Below are 18,938 nucleotides of genomic sequence, written 5' to 3' on the forward strand. Positions count from 1 at the left end.
ACCCTGAGAACAGGATAAACGGTTCGGATAATGGATGGACGGATGATTATTACGGTAATCCAGGGGTGAAAATGCACCCTGAGGTATTAACCCCCCCTTTTCCTCCCCAATTGTATCTGGCCAATTACCCCACTCTTCCAAGCCATCCCGATCTCTTCCACCCCCTCTGCCGATCCGGGAGGGCTACAGACTACCACATGCTTCCTCCGATACATGTGGAGTTGCCAGCCGCTTCTTTTCACCTGACAGTGTGGAGTTTGGCCAGGGGGACGTAGCGCGTGGGAGGATCATGCTATTCCCCCCAGTCCCCCCGAACAGGCACCCCGACCAGAGCCTCGCTAGTGCAGGACCAGGACACATACCCACATCCGGCTTCCCACCTGCAGACACGGCCGATTGTGTCTGTAGGGACGCCCAAGCAAGCCGAAGGTAACACAGGGATTCGAACCAGTTCGAACCAGCAATCCCCATGTTGGTAGGCAACGGAATATGCCAACCGGATGCCCAGGTATTGGATTTTTTATATAAATATTGAATTTGTTGGATTTTTACTACAGGGTGATTGAATTACAAAATGTGGGTCTGCCAATAATTTGTTATTTTGTAAAAGGTCATAACAGTCCAGGAGTAGTGGCAGTGGCATGCTATGAGAATGTGTCTTTATTATTATGCGGTGTTTACCTGTGGTTAGACTGAGATTAACGTGTGCTATGCTCAATTCACAGGTTAAGTGCTGGTTGCTGTTCAATCAAGTCAATTTTATTTGTATAGCCCAATATCACAAATTACAAATTGTACTTTGTTTGTATAAAGTTTACTTTGTTCATTTTACATTGTTTTACTTCTTGTGTTTCAGTAGATTGAGTATAGTGCTAATTTACAATTTTATCTTTTTTAGTTCTCCAGCTGGTGTTGGCCTCTGGTCACAGGAGCAGCTGGTGCATTGGGAGTTGGCATGTTGATTTGTGGTGATATTATTTAAGGTTTGCTGTGGCACTGGTAGTAGTTTGGGTGTTTTTCTGTTGGGAAAAAAGGGGGTTTATCTTGTGTATAGTTTTGGTTATCCACTGATAGCATACTTCCACTGCATCGGCCTGCTGATTGGTCTGCCACACCACTGCAGCAAGATGCTTCAACTTTTCACTTCCATCCATCCATTATCTAAGCCGCTTACCCGAATTAGGGTCGCGGGATGCTGGAGCCTATCCCAGCAGTCATTGGGCGGCAGGCGGGGAAACACCCTGGACAGGCCACCAGTCCAACACAGGGCCGACACATTCACACCTAGGGACAATTTAGTATGGCTGATTCACCTGACTGACATGTCTTTGGACTGTGGGAGGAAACCAGAGCCCCCGGAGGAAACCAACGCAGACATGCTTGCTGTGAGGCGACCGCGCTAACCACTGCACCACTGTGCCGCCATTCAACTTTTCACTTCTTCTACAGAATTGATATTAGTGACCCTGATTGACCTGGCATTTTGACCTATACTGACTGTTGGCTTTGTTATTGAAGTTCACCCATATTTATACCAAAGCCAAGACAGGGGTCACACATGGATTCAAACGTAGTAGATTTGTCAGCTAAACATTCACTCTGTGAACTCTACTCCATCATAATGTAACAAGTTAAGTCATCCATCCATCCATCCATTATCCAAACCACTTATTCTGCTCTCAGGGTCACAGGATGCTGAAGCCTATCCCATCATTGGGCAGCAGGTGGGAAGACACCCTGGACAGGCCGCCAGGCCATCACAGGGCCCCCCGCCACACACACACACAAACACACACACACACACATTCACACCTGTGTGAATGTGTGTGGAACAATTTAGTAAGTAATAGGGACAATTTAGTAAGTCAAGTCAATTTTATTTGTATAGTCCAATATATAAACAATAATGAAATAAAAGTGGAATAAACAATAATGAAATGAAATATCACAAATTACAAATTTGCCTCAAGGGGCTTTACAGCAACACAACACCCTGTCCTTAGACCCCCGCATCGGATAAGAAACAACTCCCTAAAAAAACGCATTTAACAAAAAAAGGTTTCAAGATCAGTAATGCTGTTTATGTCAAATTCCTACCCTACCTTTGTTATGTAACTTAAAAATAGTAACATCAGACAATTTTTCCTCTCTCTAGGTGGCAGGAGTGAAAATTAGTCATCCTCCACATTTGTTGTACAAACGTTTGTATTATGGTTTCAAAGACATGAAGACAGTTGGAGAACAATTAAATACAAAATAGGATGTAAGCTCTTCAGGATGATTTTTTTCCTGGGCAACGATCATCCAACAATCCATCCATCCATCCATTATCCAAACCTCTTATCCTGTTCTCAGGGTCACAAGGATGCTGGAGCCTATCCCCGTAGTCATTTTTCCCCAAATGATGTGCAGATTTTTAGGCAATCTATTATCACATATGGCATGAAAAATAGTGCACTTCGCTGCCATAAACGGGGAAACAAAATCTGAGAGCTGAGCTAAGCCCTGAATGTTTACAACGTCCGGCTCCACCTCTGCCAACATGTTGTTGTTTTCCTTTTCTTCTTCCTCTTCTTTGTGTTTAATGATGTGTGTAATACATCATCCCCATGTTCTTGGTGTGTATGCACGTACTCAAGTGAAAACATGATATAAACAGTACAATACCGGGACCAGCTCGTCTTATTGTGCTCTATAGCGCCACTAGTGGTCGAAAAGTCCTTTGCTACCTTTAAAATATAAACTACTACCTACATACAGCAAACAATGACAAACATACATCGGATTCAAGTTCAACAATTAATTACCTTGACCCTAACGTCTATCAGGTAGGAAATTAAAGCTGAAATCTGCAACTTTTCTCCCTCAATGACAAGTCATTTTATCCATCTGGATCATGGAGTTACAAATCTAGCAGGAAAAAAGATTTAAAGGTGATGCTGATGCGGCGATGCTGGTGTTGGACAAACAATCAATACTGCTGTAGAAAAGTGTTAGGATATATTCTGATGAAGTTTGTAATACATTTGATGGCCTGCATTAGAATTGATCCGAGGATGCTATTTTTACAAGAGTGCAGACTATTTACCATTGAGTTGATGATACACAAACTACAATGGCTGCTACACCTTGTTGGTAGTCTAAGTAAATTAGTTACAATGGGTCAATTTCTCTCTGCCTCTATATAAAACTATTGGAACATTGTTCTGCTGTAATATTGGTTGTCCATCAGAATCGTCACATTATGGGGCGTCTGGGTAACGTAGCGGTCTATTCCGTTGCCTGCCAACACGGGGATCGTGGGGTCGAATCCCCCTGCTTGGTCGGGCGTTTCTACAGGCATAATTAACCTTTCGCTAAGGCCCGTCCCCCTTAGTTGCTGAGTCCGTCAAGCTTTAACATTATTTTACGGTTCATAGAAGTAATTGCTTACCTTGGAGCAGACAAAGCTGTGCTTGTTGATCTTTGAGGGGTTCAACTGGATTTGAGGACGTCCACTTAGCTTTATCCACAGCCTACACTTTTCAGGGTTTGATTTTGGAAAGGGGAAAAAAACGTACATCTCCTTCCAACCTCTCCGGGTAACGAGTGTCACTGTTACAAGTGCCCCAGGCACAACGTTTAACCATAACTAGCTAAAAGTCCACAAAACCAGCTCGAAAATGAAGAAAATCTGAAACTTTTGCATCGGACTCAACGGAGCGCCGCCATGAAAGCGTCGGACCTCTGCCCTATGCTGCGCTGTAACTGGCCAGACTGCGTTTCCGGGGCGTGGTTTAGCGGAGGGCGGTGTCTGCAGGGGGGAAGCCGGATGGTGGGCGTGCCGAGATGGCGTAAAGAGTAGTCGCGGGTTTTGCAGGCTCCAGGACTACTTAATTAAAAACACCTTCAAAACTTCAAAAACATAGTCAAACGTCAGAATTATATAGTTGCCTTCATGTACGAAGCTTTTATTTCAGTTAGACTAATTTAGCGCTTCTAAGTTCTTTTTGTCATCGTGAGAGAATTACGGCTGGTGCTAGCAACGATCACGGCTACTCATTAGCTGCTCTTCAACAAGCGTGCGATGATGAGGATATTGCCTGGTTGGAGCAAGAAGAAGAAAAGTCCGGAAACCCAGGGGTTAAAGTGGGATTTGGTAAGTGGGGGATCTCTGTATTAGAGAGGTGGGCAAAAGTGCGGGAGTGATAGGTAGCTAGCTAACGTTAGGCTAGCTAACAACTGGTCCAGTAGTCCCGACGTTAGCATTGTTAGCTAATAATAGCTACCGGTAGCTAACGTTTGCTAGCTAGTTAGTTATTTGAATGAAAATATTGCATGGCCAGAGCTAAGGTTGGACAAACATAACTAGCTAGCTACCGGTAACGTTACCGGACGCTACCGATAGTTAGCTTGCCTAGCAGCATTCAAACAACTAGCCAGCAACGTCAGCAACTAGCTAGCAACGTTACCGGGTGGAAGATAGCTAGCTAGCTAGCTAGCAAACGTTACGTTCGCTAACGTTAGTTGCTTGAATGAAAACCACAGCAGAGCTAGACAAAACTATTGGAAATACTATTGGAAATACACTGAAGATACTCACTCTTTATGCCCCCCGATCCAAGATAATAGTGCAGGTAGCAGGTTGACGCTCTCTCGAGTCTTGTCTGCCTGGTGCGGTGAACTGACCCTGACCCGTGAGTGTGAAGCCAGTCTCTTTTGATGTCAAGTCTGGTGAAGTCAGACAGCAGGCAGGTGCGGGTCACGTGAGGACGCGATATCATTCAAACTTTTAGAAAAAGTAAAGTAGTATAAAAATAGAAGAACGACTTTATTTGCGATTTATTTTGTAATGATTGTGAATTGGCTGAATCACGTTTTTTGTTTTCAATTTTACTGTGACAAAAAGGTTGAAATTACTCCTGTCTACAGAGTGCCGGATCTCAGCTCCGGTTGACTTGGGGGAGGAGGGGAAGTGCCGGTGTCGGGATCCGGGTAGCTCCGGCCCACTTTAATCACCGCGGAAACCTGACTCATAACTCACTGCCTGACATGCATCGTACCCTGGTGAAAAGCCCGAACCCGAAGACACAAAGAAGCACAATGTTCGGGGCGAAGAAGTCTCCAACAGTGTCCTCTTCAGTGCCATTCTGACTCCGACTCGCAAATTTGATACCCAGGGTGAGCACGTCCAAGAAACGCATGAAACGCGTCTGGCGCATGAAAGATACAAACGGAGATGGTCGCTACGGCTGAATGGTGTCCCGGAGAGAGAGGGGCAAAACACCAGAGATGAAGTGTTCGAGATTCTGACCAAAATTGTCCCCCTCTCAGCAGAAATTTTGCAAAACACAGTGGATACAGTGCATAGGCTGGGCCAGAAAACGAGAGCCGTCAGACCCAGGCAGATTATTTTACAGTTTTCTATGAGAACTGTCTACGATCAAGTGTGGAAGATGTCGAAAAATGCCCAAATCTGCAATGATATGAAAATTCGCTTTAGACAACCTTCTGCAAAGAGGACCGTGAAGCCCACACTCGTCTCTGGCCAAAGTTGGAGGAAGCTAGGAAAAAGGGACTCAAAGCCTATCTGCGAGACGGTTACGGCTGGTTGGTAAAAGTGCATCGTTTTCTCTTCTTGCCACCAACAGAAGGAGGTAATCTCTGTGACTTATAATTATTTTCGTTTTTTGTAGCCAGACCTACGTGTCAAAAGGGACTAAAAGGTATGATGTTGTTTATCTAGCGCACAGTAGGTCACGTGACTTTTTCTATTCACATATGTTTGCTGGCTACAAGCTTTGTTCCTCTCTGAAAAATGCTGGGTCTAATTAATATCGGACTGTTGGTTGATATTGCTTCTGGGAGGTTACTGTCTACACTAATCCTGCATCGAGTTGGTGAACACATTCACGTTGCGTGGCATGTCACTTTCCTTGTTATCGTTAAATGTTAGATGTTTAAGGAATAGCACAAAGCGCAAGGCAATTTTCCTTGTTTTTGCGAGGAGCAGCCAAGAGTTAATTGTTTCTTCCTACAAGAGACGCATTCTATTAATAATGGTGTCAGTTTTTGGAAGTGTCAGTTTTTGGAAATCCCAGTGGGGCAGTGGCTACATATTTCTGTCCCACGGTACTTCGCATTCTGGGGGTGTGGCTATTTTATTCAGCTGTCTGGATGGCAAGGTTATTGATCATAAATGTGATACCGGGGGCCACTGGATAACGGTGATCATTGAATTTAATGACTGTAACTACACTACCGTTCAAAAGTTTGGGATCACCCAAACAATTTCGTGTTTTCCATGAAAAGTCACACTTATTCACCACCATATGTTGTGAAATGAATAGAAAATAGAGTCAAGACTTGACAAGGTTAGAAATAATGATTTGTATTTGAAATAAGATTTTTTTTACATCAAACTTTGCTTTCGTCAAAGAATCCTCCATTTGCAGCAATTACAGCATTGCAGACCTTTGGCATTCTAGCTGTTAATTTGTTGAGGTAATCTGGAGAAATTGCACCCCACGCTTCCAGAAGCAGCTCCCACAAGTTGGATTGGTTGGATGGGCACTTCTTTGAGCAGATTGAGTTTCTGGAGCATCACATTTGTGGGGTCAATTAAACGCTCAAAATGGCCAGAAAAAGAGAACTTTCATCTGAAACTCGACAGTCTATTCTTGTTCTTAGAAATGAAGGCTATTCCATGCGAGAAATTGCTAAGAAATTGAAGATTTCCTACACCGGTGTGTACTACTCCCTTCAGAGGACAGCACAAACAGGCTCTAACAGGTACTATTTAATGAAGATGCCAGTTGGGGACCTGTGAGGCGTCTGTTTCTCAAACTAGAGACTCTAATGTACTTATCTTCTTGCTCAGTTGTGCAACGCGGCCTCCCACTTCTTTTTCTACTCTGGTTAGAGCCTGTTTGTGCTGTCCTCTGAAGGGAGTAGTACACACCGGTGTAGGAAATCTTCAATTTCTTAGCAATTTCTCGCATGGAATAGCCTTCATTTCTAAGAACAAGAATAGACTGTCGAGTTTCAGATGAAAGTTCTCTTTTTCTGGCCATTTTGAGCGTTTAATTGACCCCACAAATGTGATGCTCCAGAAACTCAATCTGCTCAAAGAAGTGCCCATCCAACCAATCCAACTTGTGGGAGCTGCTTCTGGAAACGTGGGGTGCAATTTCTCCAGATTACCTCAACAAATTAACAGCTAGAATGCCAAAGGTCTGCAATGCTGTAATTGCTGCAAATGGAGGATTCTTTGACGAAAGCAAAGTTTGATGTAAAAAAAATCTTATTTCAAATACAAATCATTATTTCTAACCTTGTCAATGTCTTGACTCTATTTTCTATTCATTTCACAACATATGGTGGTGAATAAGTGTGACTTTTCATGGAAAACACAAAATTGTTTGGGTGATCCCAAACTTTTGAACGGTAGTGTACATTCTGGTGAATTTATATGGTTTTAATAATCAGGCCAAAAATACGAGATTATTTTTCAATTTAGGTACTGTAATCGGTTATTTTCTTGCCCGGTGCGGGATTCGATACGGTGTGTACTGCGCCACAAGGCGACATCACTAACCGCTCGGCTAAAGGGTCAGATCCGTTAGCTAGGGGCTAACGTGTCTTATTAGTAGTTTACATTACCATGATTAATAATTGGTACTCAACAGACAAAGCTATTGTTGCAGGGGACAGTCCCGGATGAATGGCAAGACAGAGTTCCCATCCGGTTCAACGCTCATTCTTTTAACCCTTTGATATCTGATCTTTCCAGTTCACTAGATCTTGTTGAGATATGGTGTATACTTATTCCAGTGAAAAAAAAACAATACACTTGGAGTAACAGTACAAGGCGGATGCAATGCTCAGGATTAGATTTCTGGGTAATAACAAGCAATTTAGTCGAATTGTCCTCTAACTGTGATATTTGTCCTTCTCCCCTCACTGATCACTGTACTATTACTCTGTCTCTTTTGTCTAAGGACAGTTTACCACAACACAGGATGTTCCACTGGAAATTTAACAGTGATTTACTGAAAAACACTTCATTTTGTAAATGTATTTGATCAGTGAGGTCAAGCTACAAGCTGACTTATCACCCATGTATAAATGGGAGTGGCTCAAATATAATGTTAGGAAAATTGGCATTCAGGAAGGCAAAAAAAAAAAATCGGCCAATTTAAGAAGAAAAAACAGCTAGATATTATATCCAAAATAAATTACCTGTGGGGCCAAACCAATCCGAATGATGAAAATCTTGAACTCCATCAACTGCCGTTACAGTTAGATGACCTATACAGAGAAAAAGCAAAAGGTGCATTCATCCGTTCAAAAGCAAGATGGATTGAGGATGGTGAATAGAATTCATCATACTTTTTTAAATTAGAAAAAATAGACAAGCCAAAAATGTCATAAGTAAGCTACACTCACCGGCCACTTTATTAGGCACACCCGTCCAACTGCTCGTTAACGCAAATTTCTAATCAGCCAATCACATGGCAGCAACCCAATGCATTTAGGCATGTAGACATGGTCAAGACGATCTGCTGCAGTTCAAACTGAGCATCAGAATGGGGAAGAAAGGTGATTTAAGTGACTTTGAACGTGGCATGGTTGTTGGTGCCAGACGGGCTGGTCTGAGTATTTCAGAAACTGCTGATCTACTGGGACTGTCCCGCACAACCATCTCTAGGGTTTACAGAGAATGGTCCGAAAAAGAGAAAATATCCAGTGAGCGGCAGTTCTGTGGGCGAAAATGCCTTGTTGATGCCAGAGGTCAGAGGAGAATGGCCAGACTGGTTCAAGCTGATAGAAAGGCAACAGTAACTCAAATAACCACTCATTACAACCGAGGTATGCAGAAGAGCATCTCTGAACGCACAACACGTTGAACCTTGAGGCAGATGGGCTACAGCAGCAGAAGACCACACCGGGTGCCACTCCTGTCAGCTAAGAACAGGAAACTGAGGCTACAATTCGCACAGGCTCACCAAAATTGGACAATAGAAGATTGGAAAAACGTTGCCTGGTCTGATGAGTCTCGATTTCTGCTGCGACATTCGGATGGTAGGGTCAGAATTTGTATCAATGGTTCAGGCTGGTGGTGGTGGTGGTGTAATGGTGTGGGGGATATTTTCTTGGCACACTTTGGGCCCCTTAGTACCAATTGAGCATCGTGTCAACGCCACAGCCTACCTGAGTATTGTTGCTGACCATGTCCATCCCTTTATGACCACAGTGTTCCCATCTTCTGATGGCTACTTCCAGCAGGATAACGCGCCATGTCATAAAGCTCGAATAATCTCAGACTGGTTTCTTGAACATGACAATGAGTTCACTGTACTCAAATGGCCTCCACAGTCACCAGATCTCAATCCAATAGAGAACCTTTGGGATGTGGTGGACCGGGAGATTCGCATCATGGATGTGCAGCCGACAAATCTGCAGCAACTGCGTGATGCTATCATGTCAATATGGACCAAACTCTCTGAGGAATGTTTCCAGTACCTTGTTGAATCTATGCCACGAATGATTAAGGTAGTTCTGAAGGCAAAAGGGGGTCCAACCCGGTACTAGCAAGGTGTACCTAATAAAGTGGCCAGTGAGTGTATATGTTAACAATTGTTTAGGCGAAGATCAGGATACTATTGAAAACTACTTTTTGTAGGTCTCTTTACAGCTCTAAATACTCTAGGCAAGAGGCTGATTCTTTCTTGAATTTACTGAAGGACTGGACCCCAAAAATAGATGAAACTTTAAAGTTCAAACGGAAGCTGAAATTCTATTGCAGAATTAGACTGCCATTTTTCAGATGCCTAACAGAAAGTCACTGCACAGATGGTCTCACAACAGAATTCCACAAACACTGAAATTAGAGAACTGACGTATGATGCTTTTAAAGTAACTCTATCCTGTCACCTGCCATGAAACAAGGCTTAATCACACCTACACCAAAACCAAACAACGACAAATTATCCTTGGATAATTTGGTTAGCTCTCCTTTGTGGTGACTGTAAAATCTTAGCACACATTTATGCTAATAGGCTTAAGAAAGGGCTAAGCATGATAATTGATGAAACACAGTCTGCATTTATCTAAGGGAGACATATTCATAATCATACTCGATTGGTCTTGGATATTCTTGATTATAAGACACTAATACAATATGATAGCTTCATTTTATTCTTAGATTTCTACAAAGCCTTTGAGACTTTAGAACACCCCTTTTTATTTAAAGCCTTAAAATGTTTTGGCTTTGGATCAGACTTTTGCAATGTAATTCAAATGCTTTATAATAATATTAACAGCAGTGTAGCTCTCAGTCATGGCTTTTCAGGGAGATTCCCCGTTAATTGAGGGATTTGTCAAGGGTGCCCGGTTAGTCCATTATTCTTTATTTTAGCTGCAGAATTGTTGGTAATTTACTTTAAAAACTCCTCAGACATTCAAGGTATTAAAATACTGTTAGGGTTTGTAGAACGAACCCAATAGCGACAACACAAGACAAAGTAAAGCACCAACCTGGCAGGACTCGTAGAGGAGAGCCGGCCGGGCCTAGACAGAAGGGGGAGGCGCTTCAGGCGGAACTTGAGAATAGCTTCTTAAAAATGGGAAAACGTAAACTGCCCCCTTAATCCGAAAAGGAAAAAACGTAAACTGCTCCTTTAAAGTCCGAAAGGGAAAAAACGTAAACTGCTCCTTTAAAGTCCGAAAGGGAAAAAACGTAAACTGCTCCTTTAAAGTCCGAAAGGGAAAAAAACACAAACTGCTCCTTTAAAGTCCGAAAGGGAAAAAAACACAAACTGCTCCTTTAAAGTCCGAAAGGGGAAAAAACACAAACTGCTCCTATAAGGTAGAAGTCCAACCGAGTAATAAGATCCACAGAGAGAGAGGAGAAATTAGAATATCAAAAACTTGATCTCAACTAGAAAATCACGATGGGAAAATCCAATGGGGAAAACACAAAGAGAGTTCTTCTCCGAACAAGCTCTCAAGGAGAACTGACACAAGGGAATAATCAAACAAGCAAAAACACGGGAAATACTACAATCTGTACTCCACCGGGAGACACAGAAATGTCACAAAACTCGAGACGAAGAATTTACTCACGGGACTGTTCAGGACGAACTCGCGACGAGTTCTGGAAAGCAAACAAACTTATACTAGAGTGGTTAACGAGTAGGTAGGCTGCAGGTGTTAAAGACGCGCCCTTCCCCCGCTCTCATTGCTGGTTGCCAGGTTGGTCAACAGACCGAGCCCTAACAAATACTGGGTAAAAAATTCATAATTAGTCAATTTGTGGATGATACAGAATTGTTTCTAAAAAAATAAAAATATGGTTTCAAAAGCAATTAATGAAATCAGCCTTTTCTCCAAAGCATCTGGTCTGACTTTAAACCTTAGAAAATTTGAACTTTTGACTGTTCACAGCAGTGATATAAGCAGCACAGCCAATATCACAGTTAAAGAGGAGGTAAAATACCTTGGTTTAGTTATAACAGAAAATTTGCATAAAAGAGAACAATTTAATATTATTCCCAGATTGAAAGTCATACAGAAAACTATAAATCATTGGCTCACGTGTGACTTGTCTATATTGGGCCGTATTCTTCTGTCCAAAGCAAAAGTTTTATCAAGGCTTATCTGCCCTTGCCAGTCTTTATTTACTTCATCAAAAGTGAGAAAGTAATCTAACTCGATTATATTTAATTTCATTTGGAGAAATAAAACTCATTATTTACACAAATCACAATTAGTCAGAGATTATGTCAATGGGGGATTAAAAGCCACGGAATTTGAATCTGTAATTGCAGCTTTCAGGGTCAAATGGTTAAAAGAATGTATTTCACAACTTCAATCTATATGGTACCACATCCCTAATGAAATATTCAATAAGGTTGGAGGGATTGACTTTTGTTAAGTGTGATTTTGATGTGCATAAAACTGGAGTTTTCTAAGCAAGCATTACATTATGGAAAAAAATGATATTTACCCACAATTTTTCACTACATAATTCTATATTAAGGAACAAAAGGGTTATTACCATAAAAAGAAAATCAATTTTTAGAGCTGATTGGTTTGACAATGGTTTAATATTTGTACATGACTTACTGAATTCAGATGGACTCTTGTTACCCTTCGATGATTTTACTGTTAAGTACAGAATCACTATTTCAAGAAAAGGTTATGAAAAAATCTGCAAAGCTATTTCCATTCCTTTACTCCGGATGTTACAAAGCGGTATACAATATTCTTCGGTCATTCCTTCTTTGCCTTCTCTAAAGGTTGATGATGTTAATCTGCTGGATAAAAGATGAGATAACAGCAAAGTTATTTTAGTCTTCAAATATACAAATTTCGGGGGACTTTAACTCTTGTCTTGTATGGGATAACATTGAGGCCCCTTTGAGAAGGCAATCTTTTTCTTTTTCTTTAGCTTGTCCTATTGCTGCTAAGGTCAAAGTTTAAAATAATATCACCAATATACCCTGTTAGTGATTTTCTTCACGCAAGATTTAAATTTGAAGTGGATCCTTGTATCGTTTGTTCTTCCAGGGCTGAAACTGTTGGCCATCTATTTTTTGAATGCTCTTATGCTGATTTGTTTTGGTCTGATGTTCATGGTTGGTTGTCGTTGAAGGTGGATGGCATACCTTCATTTGCATACAGTGACATTATTTATTTTATAAACAATTTGGACGCAGAAATTTCAGACCTTGTTAATCTTGTAATTATTTTGGGTAACATAGTTGTAAATGGAATGACAGTACTCCCTCTTTCACCTTTTTCTTTCATAGCTTTGCCGTCTACTTTAAGTCAATGAAAAATATGGGGGGGGGGGGAATGAACAGAAAGGCTAAATCATTGTACACATTTATATTTCAGTCCTTGCTATTTTAAAGTCTCTTGCCTTGCTCTCTTGTGCTCCTTTCAAATTACCCCTTTTGTTTTCTTTTTTTCTGCTTTCTGATTTGTTTGTAAAATATTATTTAATATGTTTTATTTTTTCATTATTCTGATGTCTGTTTGTATTATGTTCACGCAATTGTACTGGGCCATCATTTCCACCATTGTTGATTTATTTCCATGCTTCATTTTGTGTTTATTCCCAGGCTTGTTGTGTACATTTTTCATGTATTAATAGAAAAAAAAGGGTGGGAAGCCAGATGTGAGTATGTGTCCTGGTCGCTGCACTAGCACCTCCTCTGGTCGGTCAGGGTGCCTGTTCAGGGGGGGAGGGGGAACTGGGGGGGAAAGCGTGATCCTCCCACGTGCTACGTTCCCCCGACGAAACTCCCCACCGTCAGGTGATAAGAAGCGACTGGCGACTCCACATATATCGGAGGAGGCATGTGGTAGTCTGCAGCCCTCCCCAGATCGGCAGAGGGGGTGGAGCAGAGACCGGGACGGCTCGTAAAAGTAGGGTAATTGGCCAAGCAGAATTGGGGAGAAAGGGGGGGGTTACGTCATCACCACATTTCAAATAGGTAAAATAGCGAGAAAAGTCACAGATTTCAGCTTTAAAAAGCACTTTTTTATTTCTATTTTTTGCAATACAGACTATAGTTTGTATGGCATTTCCTCTGGCAGCAGTTTAAACATCAGACAAGTAACTTTTTGTCTGGAACAATGCTCGTCTTACCACAGAAAGTTGAATCAGTTCATCTGGATGCAACTTTTATTGAGAGAAGATTGGATTTTTTTTATAGATTGGGTTATTCAGGTGTCCGGTTGGCGTGGCGGTCTATTCCGTTACCTACCGACACGGGAATCGCCGATTGAATCCCCGTGTTACCTCTGGCTTGTCGGGCGTCCCTACAGACACAATTGGCCGTGTCTGTGGGTGGGAAGTCGGATGTGGGTATGTGTCCTGGTCGCTGCACGAGCGCCTCCTCTGGTCGGTCGGGGCGCCTGTTCGGGGGGGGGGTAGCGTGATCCTCCCACGCGCTATGTCCCCCTGGTGAAACTCCTCACTGTCAGGTGAAAAGCGGCTGGCGACTCCACATGTATCGGAGGAGGCATGTGGTAGTCTGCAGCCCTCTCTGGATCGGCAGAGGGGGTGGAGCAGTGACCGGGACGGCTCGGAAGAGTGGGGTAATTGGGTAATTTGCCCAATACAATTGGGTAGAAAAAGGGGGGGAAATACAAAAAAGAATGGATTGGCTTATTGAGCATGCATAAAAACATTGCTCATCTTAATCTCAGACTGACGAGAAATCTGAGAACATTCAGTCAGACACCCATTTCCTTCACTCAGCAACTACTGTTCAACTCAGCTGACTTTAAGCAAAGCTGTTCATCCACCATTGTTCCACTGGAGCTTCTCATTTACAAAAAAAAAGTGGGGGGTTATGCTTATATTGAGTACCTCCTGTTTGTGAATATGTGTAATTAAATGATTATGAAGCATTAAAAAAAACTGGACCAGTGTTATATCAGTCCAAGGGGATGTTTATATCCATAATCCATAATGAGTAAATTAATATTTTCCCTTTAACGAATATATCTGGGTAATCTGCAATTCCATTGTCTATTTTTGCTTGTTTGATTGCTTTAGTAACCATAAAAGATTGGGGTAATTAAGTTGCATCATTTAGCCACCACTATAGCCAATAGAATTTGCAGCAACTCTGAGGAAGGACTCTGGAGGGGAATGGTCAGTGCATACTGTGCTCGGGGCTGCCTGGCTGGCTGCTCTGCTGGATGTGTAAAGGAACGGTTTTGGAGTTTCAAGACATTTAAAAGCATTGGAATGACCCTCTTTGAAAGGTGTGTGTGTGTGTGTGTGTGTGTGTGTGTGAGCATTTTTATGTGTGTATGCAATGCATTGTGTGTGTGTGTGTGTGTGTGTGTGTGCGCGTGTGCGCATTTTATGTGTATGTAATGCAATATGTGTGTGCGCGCGTGCATGCATGTGTAAGTGTGTGTTTGTGTGTGTGTGTGTGTGTGTGTGTGTTAGATTTGTAGGGCTGATTCCCATATTCTTGTGATCCCCTCTCTCTGCCATCTGCCCTTGGCCATAGGACCTGGAGCCTGCAGTGACAGCAGTAGCAGTAGCAGCACTGATCACTGCGGTCAGGGTGCCAACGTTTAGCGAGGATCCAACCAGGGCAGACCAGGCCAGGTGTAGGGGAGAAGGGGGGGGGGTAGAAACATGAACCAGCTCAACCTTCAGCCAAAGGTCTAGTCTCACACTGTTGTCCAACTTTGCCATTTATAGATGCAGCACAAGCCTGCTTGTAAGTACGCACCGTTGGGCTCTTTGATGGAAAGTAAAAGTGAACAATATTATCTCGTTTCAGTGGTCGTGACACGAGTCATATGCGATTGCAAACACGATATCGGGGAATTTTACTGCCTTTCACATGACCAGGATAGAAGTCAGACAACGTTCTGTTGCTCTCATTTAGATGTTAAATTTGATGATGGTTTTTGCTTTGTTGTGTTTTGTTAATAATAGAAATCTTTTTTTTTAATGCTTTAATCACTTATTTGCTTGACCTCTTCAGCTGCTCAACTCACACTGAACATGCATGCTCACACACACACATATATGCACACACACGAACTCAGGCACACACATACCCGCTCTTGCACATCATAGTCGTACCGATACCCGCCTCGGGGGCGCATGTAGCTATAAGGTCACTTCAGAGAGAGGCAAAACTCTTAGTCAACAAACTCCCTAGGTGTACTTACAGTTAAATGTCCTGAGATTTTAACCACACCACTGTGTGTGTGTGTGTGTGTGTGTGTGTGTGTGTGTGTGTGTGTGTGTGTGTGTGTGTGTGTGTGTGTGTGTGTTTGCACGCGCATGTATGGAAAGGAATGAGGGGTCAGGTCTGGGGTAGTGGAAAGTGGCTGTTAGTGTGACCATACAGAATGGGGGAGAGGGATAGAACGAGAAAAGGGGGGGGGGCTCTAATGGGCGCGAGAGGTGGATAGACGAAAACAGTATGGTCTACAGCGGGATTGTCCCGCCAAGAGCGGGCGTTGGGGCCGCATGGAAACTTTCCCTCTTCGACTCCCAGGCAGCCGGGGGAAAAATTCGTCGGTATTGAATATCCGAGAGAAAGAGAAATGGGGAAATGGGAAATTGAAGATCCAGACGGGGAAGATGGAAAAGTTTGTCAGTTGAAGTCAATAGTTTCAACTTGTAAAGGGACCCAGTGTTTCAAGAGTTTTCTCCTAAATCTGTTTCACCCTTCCATAGAGAAAAGGTCATGTATTGCTTTAAACCACTTCCCCCAGATGGCTGTTCAGCTTAAAAGCTACGATGTGCTACATGCTATTTGAGTTTTACGTCACAGTTCCGATGCTTTCCGTCTCCCCCCCGGACGCTAACCCAGAGACGCGGGTCTTGACCCTGCCTTTAGCGCTTTGCTAGGTTACAAAGAATGCTAAACAGTTGCGAAGCAGATGCAGTAGCAGCCGCAGAAGCATAACCCGAGACTGTCGAGGTACGGAAGAGTCCAACTCTGGGCGTGGTTCAGATCCGGGAGGGTTGAACGAATGGCGGCAGTGGCTCGTTAACCGATGTGGGCCTCGAGCAAAGGAAGGCCAAGTACAGTAGGGCACGGGCTCCATTCCCAGTGGGGATGTAATGTGTGCTATGGCAGGGATGAGGCCGAAATGTGTCAGGGGAGCCAATTATCGTATTTTTGTCAGCATCTATTTATAAAACCATTTTTTTGTCTCCCATTGACAATCTGTAACAGATGTTGAATTGGCAGAGAGGATTATAGGCTTTAACACACAATGTTATCTATCAGTTGGGCCAGGGAGAGAAAGCGCACATCCATGGGACGCTTACGTCTCTCGATCATTTTGGGAGTCAGACAGATGTTCACAAATCAACAGCAGACTTCTCATAGTTTGAGGAGGGGGATAAATATGCACCCACATATTAGACGCTGACTCGGATGGAGCCCATTTTCATGCGGGGGTGGGGGGGACATTGGTTTCCTGAAGTGAGTTTTTCCCGTTTTCATCCGGCAGTGCATTTAGCTTGTAGTGTGGCTTATTATGCAAGGATTACACAAAGCCATACATCGATGAGAAAAATGTCATGTTAAAATCATTTGCAATCGAAACTGTAATGCAAAAAGTAATGGAAAAGATTTTTACTAGGTTTTGTGAGTAATTTCACAAATCTATAAATGCAACAAAAAAAGCCAAAACGATTGGCCCTTAAGAATTGGAATCGCTTGAATCATTGCTGTCATCAAAACATTTAATTGCAACCGCCGGTCGCTTCAAATGCAGCTTAAAACGTTCTACAGATATAAATTAAGTGGTCAGTTACCTTGACACACTAAACACAAAACCGTCGGTCCCTCCATGCTACACCCAGTTAGACCTCGACCCCTTGCCATACGTGGTGGCCGGTTCAGGTCATATTCCTCTGTTTTTCATGTCCCGTGTCCACACTCTCTGAGCGAGTGGGTACGTGCCACGCAGCGGTCCTCTGCCTATTTATAGCCAGTGGGACGGAGTCAGGGGCAAACTGGACAGCATGTGCATTTAGATCCTCCCCCTTGGATGTTCTGGTGATGTCAGAAGCCTGACCCCTGACCCAGGAGCCTGGCCATCAGAAGGCCAGTGTTGAACCTTCAGGGCTCCTCTGGCACATGCATGCAAGCATGCAAATATAGACATGTAAGTACTGTGCATACACTCACACTCACACCTACACATACACATTTACCTAGAACATACACATTTGTGCTTGCAAGTACGTGCACAAATGTACGCACACACACACACACACACACACACACACACACACACACACACACACACACAAGTCATTGGAGGTGTTTGCCGTATACAATTTCTGTGTGTGTGTGTGTGTGTGTGTGTGTGTGTGTGTGTGTGTGTGTGTGTGTGTGTGTGTGATTCAAACTCATTGGGATTTATTCAAGAGCTCTTGAAAATGACAGAAAGTTGGAGTTAAGGCGATCGATCGGGAGTCCTCACGCCGGTTTTCACAGTTTTACACAGTGTCTCTCCCGTTGCCTGAGTTATGTGTGGATCAGGGAACCCTGGCATGCACACACCAGAGATGGGGACAACTGATCTGCATGGTATTGTCAGCCGACATTGTGTGCATATCTAGTACAATGCACGGCAGCAGACCTTGCAAACACTACAACACTGATCAATACACAATACAGCACGACTATAATGATGTTGAAAAGATTTCCCCGATCGACAGAGCAGGAGTCATGCTTATGTTGCAAAGGATGAAGGGGACACTAAATCAAAATCAGTGGGAATGAGTCATGCACCGCTTGTGTCGCCTGGCGTTCAACAGTTTTATGTCATTAAATATGAAATATCTACTACTACTACTACTTTCGGCTGCTCCCGTTAGGGGTCGCCACAGCGGATCATCCGAAATATGAAATATGTCACCTCGTATTTTTCGATGAGTGTTGAGCATTACTGTATGATACATATATATGATATATAACGTTGTTAAAAGAAACATATATATATATATATACATATATATACATACATATATATATATATATATATATATACACTACCGTTCAAAAGTTTGGGATCACCCAAACAATTTTGTGTTTTCCATGAAAAGTCACACTTATTCACCACCATATGTTGTGAAATGAATAGAAAATAGAGTCAAGACATTGATAAGGTTAGAAATAATGATTTGTATTTGAAATAAGATTTTTTTTACATCAAACTTTGCTTTCGTCAAAGAATCCTCCATTTGCAGCAATTACAGCATTGCAGACCTTTGGCATTCTAGCTGTTAATTTGTTGAGGTAATCTGGAGAAATTGCACCCCACGCTTCCAGAAGCAGCTCCCACAAGTTGGATTGGTTGGATGGGCACTTCTTGCGTACCATACGGTCAAGCTGCTCCCACAACAGCTCAATGGGGTTCAGATCTGGTGACTGCGCTGGCCA

The sequence above is a fragment of the Lampris incognitus genome, chromosome 6 (assembly GCF_029633865.1).
Source record: "Lampris incognitus isolate fLamInc1 chromosome 6, fLamInc1.hap2, whole genome shotgun sequence".
In the NCBI taxonomy this organism is placed as follows: Eukaryota; Metazoa; Chordata; class Actinopteri; order Lampriformes; family Lampridae; genus Lampris; species Lampris incognitus.